This window comes from Prionailurus bengalensis, chromosome X (assembly GCF_016509475.1).
Source record: "Prionailurus bengalensis isolate Pbe53 chromosome X, Fcat_Pben_1.1_paternal_pri, whole genome shotgun sequence".
NCBI classification, from domain to species: domain Eukaryota; kingdom Metazoa; phylum Chordata; class Mammalia; order Carnivora; family Felidae; genus Prionailurus; species Prionailurus bengalensis.
The window spans coordinates 128,877,081-128,885,625 of record NC_057361.1 but is presented as its reverse complement, the minus strand read 5'-3'; the positions used below and the strand labels follow the sequence as shown (position 1 = coordinate 128,885,625).

General features: G+C 36.5%; 1 pseudogene; it reads right to left on the bottom strand.

Moving 5' to 3' along the window:
• Window positions 1-3,203: 3,203 nt before the first annotated feature.
• LOC122477560 lies at window positions 3,204-3,735 on the bottom strand (annotated as a pseudogene).
• Window positions 3,736-8,545: the final 4,810 nt, after the last annotated feature.

Below are 8,545 nucleotides of genomic sequence, written 5' to 3'. Positions count from 1 at the left end.
CTCTTCCCCCCAATTATCTGCACTTAGAATAGTGTGTGGAAAAAAGTAGCTGCTACACAAAATATTTCCTGAGTGAATATATACCAGGCCTTTCTTTATATTAACAATATTTTAATCCATCTTTTTTATTCTTTTCAGTTTCCTAATTATTAATTCTACAGTAGTATTGCTTTGATCTTTGACTTGATGCCTGAGTTCTATACTCTGCCTTTTCATCTCATTCTGTTGTTTTATCATTTGTCTTTGAGTCTTTGTTTTATCAGATTCATACAGCCTATTAATTAGGGTATATTCTAAACCGCTATAACAAAGAGATTCCAAAATACAGTAGCTCAAACGAGATAGAATTTTATTCTATTTCACATAACAGTCCAGAGGTAAGGTGGTATGGGGTTGGTTGGACAAATTGTGTAGCTTCAATGCCTGTGTCTAAATAGACTCCTCCAGTTACCATTTTCATATCTATGGCCAGTAAGAAGGGAGAAAGGGTAAGGGGAGCATACTCATTCTTTTCAAGAGGAGGTATCTGAAAGTGAAGCATATTACTTTTTCTCATATCCTATTAGCCATAACTTAATTATATGGCCACATCTACCTGCAAGAAAGGCTGAACAATGTAACTTTCTAACTGTGCAACTATATGCCCAGGTGAAACACGGGAGTTTTATTATTCAAGGAAGATGAGGAGGTGACTTTCAGTATTTGTTATATATTTTCTTCCAGATTTAGTTCTTTTGACTTCTTTTCCCCTACAGTGTGTTCAACTTTTTGGCATGCTACTTCTTTTCACCTTGCTTATGTGTTAACATGGGTGATCCTACCTATTCTAGACCTTTTTTGCACTAATAAGATGTTGGGAACTTAAAGTTCTTTCCACCTATGTATTATGATCTAAATTTGCATTTATCAAACTTTAACTTACATAAGAGTCACCTGGAGGGCTTGTTTAAATCCAAATTCCTAAGCCTTATTCCAAAATTCTAATTCAATAGTTCTGAGGAGGGGTCCATGAATTTTCACTTCTAAGTTTGGAGTGTGAATACAAATGGGAAGCTCAGTTGAGATTTGTACACAGCCTTGGAGCATCTGGGTTCTTTCTTGTGAGATTTGTTGAATTGTTGGTAAAAGAGTTTACTTGGTTAGGAGTATAACTTATTCCTGATTAGGTATCTCTAAGCTATAAATTGTTTTTACAATTTGACATGAAGTTCTGAAAAAGAGCAAGTCCTGTTTGTTTTTCCTACCTTTGTGTAGTGGTAGATAAGGATCTCTACTATAAAGAGCTTTCCCTTGATTTTACCCCAGGCTTCTTACACACACCTTCAGTCTCTTCTCCAAGGTATTATTGACTCACATTCTTATCCCAGTACTCCCTATCATCATCCCACAGTTTCCTTATATCATTTATGGCTGTATAAAACTAACTTGTGATTATTTCTCCACAATAGAATGTAGGCTTCATAAGGGTAGGGGCCATACGTCTTATTCAATTAGAACAGTGTTTGGCACAGAATAGGTACTCAATATTTTTGAATGAATGAACAGATAAATGAACAAAGAAAGAGATATAACTAAGCTTCTTCTAAGAAGAGTATGCCTCAAACCACACTATTTTTTCAAGGTCCTGGGAGGAAGAGTCTACAAAAGAAGTAGCAGGAGAGAAAGCCAAAGTTTCTGAGCACACCTAGCTGAAAGTACACCTACTATTACAAACAAAAATAAGGAAAAAATAGGGAAAGAGAAGAAAAATATATTATCCCTGCACACTTTTAGAAGAAAACATTGCTTTTCCAAGTGAACTGCCACTTAAAAGCCACCTTCCAGAAAGATGGATATATGAATAAAACTCACTTTCCCTCTACTAACTCCAAATTATCTGCCTGGCATTATCTGACCTATAGTTTAACAGCACCACTCTGACTTTTCTGAAGAGATAGAATGTAGGGAGTATAGTAACAGAAGCAAGAAGACCTGTTAGGCAGCTATTAAGGTAATATGGGTGAGAGATAATGTGAGCTTCAATAGAGTAGTAGCAATGGAGGTCATAAAAGGGGGCTGTATTCCATATATAATTTGAGTGGCATAGCCTGAAGTACTTCTTGATATATTACATGTGAGGTGTTAGAGAAAGAAAAGACTCAAGGATGGACATAAAAACTAGAATAATGGAGTTGTCACTTACTTAAGTGGAGAACAGTGGTGTAGAAGGTTTGGAAGGAAAGGATAAAGGAATGAAGACTTTTTTTCATTCCTGAAGGTTTGTTGTTTTTTTTTTTTTTTGCACCAAACACATAGGGAAAATGAAAAAGACTCAGTTTAGCAGCTTTACTTTTTTAAACCTAAACTTTCCTTCCACCATGGAAGTTTCTGTTAAGTTTCTCAAGTGCCACATATGAGTGAAAACATATCTCTCTTTCTTTGACTTATTTCACTTAGCATAACACCCTCCAGTTCCAACCACATTGTTGCAAATGGCACAATTTCATTCTTTCTCAATGCCAAGTAGTATTCTATTGTATATATAAACCACATCTTCCTTATCCATTCATCAGTTGCTGGACATTTACGCTCTTTCCCTACTTTGGCTATTGTCAATAGTACTGCTATAAACATTGGGGTGCATGTGTCCCTTCAAAACATGTACCCCCATATTTATAGCAGCACTTTCAACAATAGCCCAAGTAGGGAAAGAACGTAAATGTCCATCAACTGATGAATGAATAAAGAAGATGTGGTTTATATATACAATGGAATACTACTTGGCAATGAGAAAGAATGAAATTGTGCCATTTGCAACACCGTGGATGGAACTGGAAGGTGTTATGCTGAGTGAAATAAGTCAGTCAAAGAAAGACAGATATCATATATTTTCACTCATATGTGGCACTTGGGGGACCATGGGGGAAGGGAGGGGAAGAAATATTTTCCAACAGAGAGGGAGACAAACCATGAGACTCTTAAATACAGAGAACAAACTGAGGGTTGATGGAGGGGCAGGGGAGAAGGGAAAATGGGTGATGGGCGTTGAGGAGGGCTCTTGTTGGGATGAGCACTGGGTGTTGTATGTAAGTGATGAATCACAAGAATTTACCCCCAAAACCAAGATAACACTGTGTATACTGTATTTTAGCCAACTTGACAATAAATTATATTTAAAAAATTTAATTAATTAATTAATTAAAACAATATAAAATTAAAAAGGAAGAAAACCCTCCTTCAGAAGATGGAAATCCACTGAAGGCAGATAAAAATAACTCTGTATCTCAGCTCTTGCTTCCACTGGGGCCTCTTTGACTCTCAAAAACGTCCTCAAATGGGTCTTTGAAGAAGTCAAATGAAAACAGGTCCCTTCCACCAAAAAATTCCTTGGAGATGTCATATGGGTTATGGAATGTGAGGCAAAACTCAAACAAATTATAAAAATGAACCCCACCTCTACCATTTAATCTGTCTATGCCATATTTTTCATACATACCTTATTTCCTGGCATCTGATAACACCTCATACACCTCAGCTATGTGTTTGAATTTTCTCTATGGTTCTTCTTTATTCTCAGGGTTTTTATCTGGATGCCACCTCAGTGCCAGTTTCCAGTAGTCCTGTTTAATATCCTTGGCTGAGGCATGTCTTTGCATGCCCAGAACTTCATAGAAATCCACCATGATTGAACTTCATAGAAATCCACTGTTGGAGTGAATTCAAGGACACAGAGCCGGGGGTGCTAGTGGCAGTGGCAGCTCCTCACGTTTTCTCTCTTCAAGACTTTAGTTTTAAATATGTGAAGCTTCAGATGTCCCTTAAACATTTGAGTGAATATGGCAGTTGACTATATACATCTGGATTTGGGAAGTGAAGTCCAAGCAGGAGAAATAAATTTTGGAAATGTATCAAGATATAAATATTATATAAAGCAATACTATTGGATAAGATAACCTAAGGTATGGGTATAGAAAAAAGAAAATGTATGAAATTCAAACTCAAACCTTAGCATTTGAAATGATCTTCCCACCATAAAAAATTTAAAAGGTAGACACAAATATGCAGTGACCATTTCCAGACATTGGAAAACCAGAGCAAAGGATTGTGGCCTCCAAAGCAAGGAAAACAATTGAAGGGGGTCCTGGAATTATTTCGTGCTTGGAGACACCTTCTGGATAGTAGTGCTAGGAGAATACCAAGCATAGCACATCAGTCTAAGTTGAGAAGACAGAAACTGGAGTTTGAGGATGCTTGGGATGCTACAACTTTGGGGGTGGAGAGCTGAAAAGGGAGAATTACTCAGGAAAAACCTCTCCAGAAATCTGCATATGAGTTGTCTTAGGTCTTTGGTTGAATATTAATCCACACATATATGGGATGAAACTCCACAAGGCAAATCTAATAACAATGCCCAGAGTTCACAGAGCTGAGAGTTATTTGAGTTCTGACAAGCCAAAGTAAAAATACCTCTGATAAATGTTGGACATTCAGTGGAAACCACAAAAAGAGTCACACCTTAGAAAAATAGCCATAAAGAAAAGGATATCTAGACTTAGAAAATTAGCCATAAAGAAAAGGATATCTAGACTTTCCCTGGCAGAGCTTAAAAAAAGAAATATCCAGGGGCGCCTGGGTGGTTCAGTCAGTTAAGTGTCTGACTCTTGACTTAGGCTCAGGTCATGAACCCACTGGCATGATATCAGGCCCCACATTGAGCCCTGAGTCAGGCTCAACATTGGGCATGGGGCTTGCCTAAGATTCTCCCTCCACACCCCCCTCCATGTTCTCTCTCTCTCTCTTCTCAAAAAAAGAAATTTCCAAGAAATCACCTTGATACAAAAGTTTATCAAACTTTAACACTCTTTTAAAAAAGACAACAAAGTCCATTGTCCAAAAATATTAATTTTCATAGTCTAACAACCAATGAAAAATTCATGCAAATGTTACTTATACCAGGAGGAACATTATAGAATAGAAACAGACACAGAAATGTTAGAGATAATGCAATCAGAAGACAAATACCTCAAACAAGTATGATATATATTATAGAATGCTCAATAATTTAAAGAAAAATATGCATACAATGAAAACCAGAATGAGACACCACTAACACATCTATTAGAGTGGCTAAAAAAAGTTTTAAGTAACAGTATCAAGTGCTGAGGGGGATTTGGAACAATTGGAACTCTGACACATTCCTGGTGAGCAAGGGTACAGCCACTTTGGAAAACAGTTTGAAATTTTCTTATAAAGTTAAGCATACACTTATTATATGACCCATTAATAGGTATTTGCTTACTAGAAATAAAAACTTATATTTACATAAATACCTACATCATAGGTATTTTCTCACTAGAAATAAAAACTTATATTTACATAAATACCTGTGTATGAATATGTAGAACAACTTTATTCTTAATTGCCCAAAATTGGAAACAATTTAAATGTCCTTCAAATTGTAAGTGAATACAATAGAAAGAAACAAACTACTGAAACATACAACATAAATGAATCTCAAATATGTCAAGTTTAAGAAGCCAGATTCAAAAGGCTACATACTGTATGATTCAGTTTATATGACATTCATGAAACTCCTAACTATAGAGACAGAAGTCAGATCAGTGGTTGCCAGGGGCTGCAGACAAGAGTTATCTACAAAGAATTTGTATGAAGGAATTTTAAGGGTGATAGAACAGTTCAGTATCCTGATTATAGTGGTAGTTATACAGTTTGATGCATTTGTCAAAACTCAAAGAATTGTACACCAAATGATGTAAATTGTACCTTTATATATTAAAAATAAATGTTACTCATTTAGAAACACAGATAATGTATTTTGGAATTATAGTCTATGACAACAATAACGCTAACAATGAGAGGAAGGAAATGCCAATTTAGGGTGGCCATGGAAGGTCTTCTTTAGGAAGTGACATTTGAGTGGACTCCTGATTTAAGTGAGGGAGTGGGTCATGTAGATATCAGGAAAAGAGCAGGTATGTAGAGCCTTATAACCATGATGAAAATTATTAATCTAATTCTAAGGGAATTGATAGATCATTGGAGGATTTTATACAGAATAATGACAAGATCCAGTCTTCAATTTTAGAACAATCACTCTGGTTTCTCTATTGGGATTGGACTTTGGAGGAGGCATCAAGAGTAGAATCAAGGAGCTGCTGCAGTTATCAAGGGAGGAGATAAGGGTGGATGAGACCAGAGAGTAGTAGTGATAATAGAGAGAAGTGGTCAAATTCTAGATTTATTTTTAGGGCAGAGCTAACAGTATTTGTTGACCTATTGATATGAGAAAAAGGTAGGAGTCAAGGATACCTCAAAATGCTTGGCTTGAGTCATTGGAAGAATGGAGTCATCATTTACTGAGGTGGGGGGAAACTGAGAGAGCAGCAGTTTTCAGGAGTTTTATCTCCTAAATATGTTAAGTTGTATATCATTATTAAACTTTTAAGTGGAGATTTTAAGAAAGCAGTTTGGAATTCAGGGGAGATTTGGGGATAGAGGTATAAATTTAGGAGTTGTGTGTATATAAAAATGTTACATAAACACAAGAGTGGATGAGATCACCAAAAAAGTGAGTAGAGATAAGATGAGATGAGATGAAGAGAAAAAAAGAAAGAGAGGAAGAGAAGAGAAGAGAAGGGAAGAGAAGACTAAGAACTGAAAATTTTGGCATTCTAATATCAGAGAGTTCAGAGAGATGAAGAAGAACCATTAAAGGACTTGGAAAAGGAGAGATGATTGAGGCAGGAAGAGAACTAAGAGAGTGTGGTGTGCTGGATGACAAGTAAAGAATGTGTTTCAAGAAGGAGGGTGTGTTGAACATCCTTTATGCCACACTTCACATACTCCTGGACCATCTTTTTGTTCAGGACATTACTGTGCAGCTGTATGCAGGAGTAATTTGATGCTTCCTCATTCAGCTGTTTCTTATAGTATTTCTTCCCGCCATGGGTCTTCTCTGCTATCACCAGGTAGAACACCTGCAAGAGACTGCTTAGTGATTTTAGTTCATGGACAAACCTGCAAGTGCCAGTGAGTTAATACTCTCTCAGATCACCTTTGGTCAATGGGAGATCAAATATGATGGATAAATACACCTCCCTTTTATGTCTGGTGGAAAATTGTGAAGCACATCTACATAGTTCCAAAGAGAGTTCCTCAGTGGGAATAGTCCACAGTTGCCTACAGTGGTAAACAGATTAATAATATACCCTCGAATTGATGGTCACTCCTTTCCTGATTCATTCTTCTCAGTCCCCTTTCCTGTTTCCTGAGTCATCTTGCCAAGTAAACTAACTGCATGTAAATCCTTGTCTCAGGCTCTGCTAGGCTTTTGAGGGAATGTAAGTTAGGATAGAGGGCCTGATCAGCTAGGACATATTATGACTCTACTGATACAGCCATTTTTATACTGAATATAAGTTGATTGTAGTAGTTAAGGGCGAAACATATTTAGAGTCGTGGTTTCTGGGTTCAAAACCAGGCACAGAAAGCCTAAGTAACCTACCAAAGGCAAGTAACACATGATGGCACAACCTATAATTCTTTGGATGAAATTCATCAAGGCTGGCTTCTACCATCTCATATTGTCCTATGTGTTATTGCATTTATCTTCTGATTCTAAATTCAGTGTTGCTTATGTACTTCAGCTTATGCTGTAGCCTTTTATGGAGTAATTACCCTTTATTCTCCTCAGGCCCAATCTCCATTCTGTTTATTTGAAGTTCTCTTGAAAGAGATTTCAATGTCCCTACTATTAATGCCTATGGCTAATACCACAACCAACATTGATCATTCCTTTAGAACTAGAGACAATCTGATTTCTCATTCTGTCTACATGCTATAATATGCAGCTCATCCTTGTTTTTTGTATTAATTGTTGTCAGGCAAAAGTACAAGCACTTCATTGGCAGTGTAGCTATTAGCAAGTAACTTTTTGGCTTATATTTTCCAGGGAATCATAGACCCCTGAAACATGGCCTCTAACAACCCATTTTTTCCTAAGTGCAGGTCATCACCACTTAATTACCTGAAAGGTAACCCCTGCCTGAGGCAGGTCTGGATTATAAATGCCCATCACTATGCTTTTAGGCCTCTTGACTCCTTCAAATTCCTTGTCTCTCTGCCTCCACCTTAAAAAGCAGGCATTTCAAGATGAAATGATGATATATATACTAAATAGATTTTTAAAACTAGTTTGTAATGTGACATATAGAAATACCTAGTTTAATCATGGCTTGTTTTTAATTTATTAGCATGGCTGAAATAAAAGGATAAAGGAGTGCTTTGTTAAATACATGTATTTTGTATTTAAAAATAACTTTCAAATAAATTCTTAAAAATCATTGGAAAAAATAAATGATGAATGAGGAATGTGCATTATACTTTCAAAATAAGGAAGACACAAGAGTTCCATTTTATAAATGGTACAGAATTCCATTTTTACCAAATAAACAAGTAGCCAGATGTATGACTCCTAGGGGAATAGAAGTGGCCCTTCTGGAAATTCCTAATATCTGGGATGGATAAGACAGGAATGGGTCTAGAT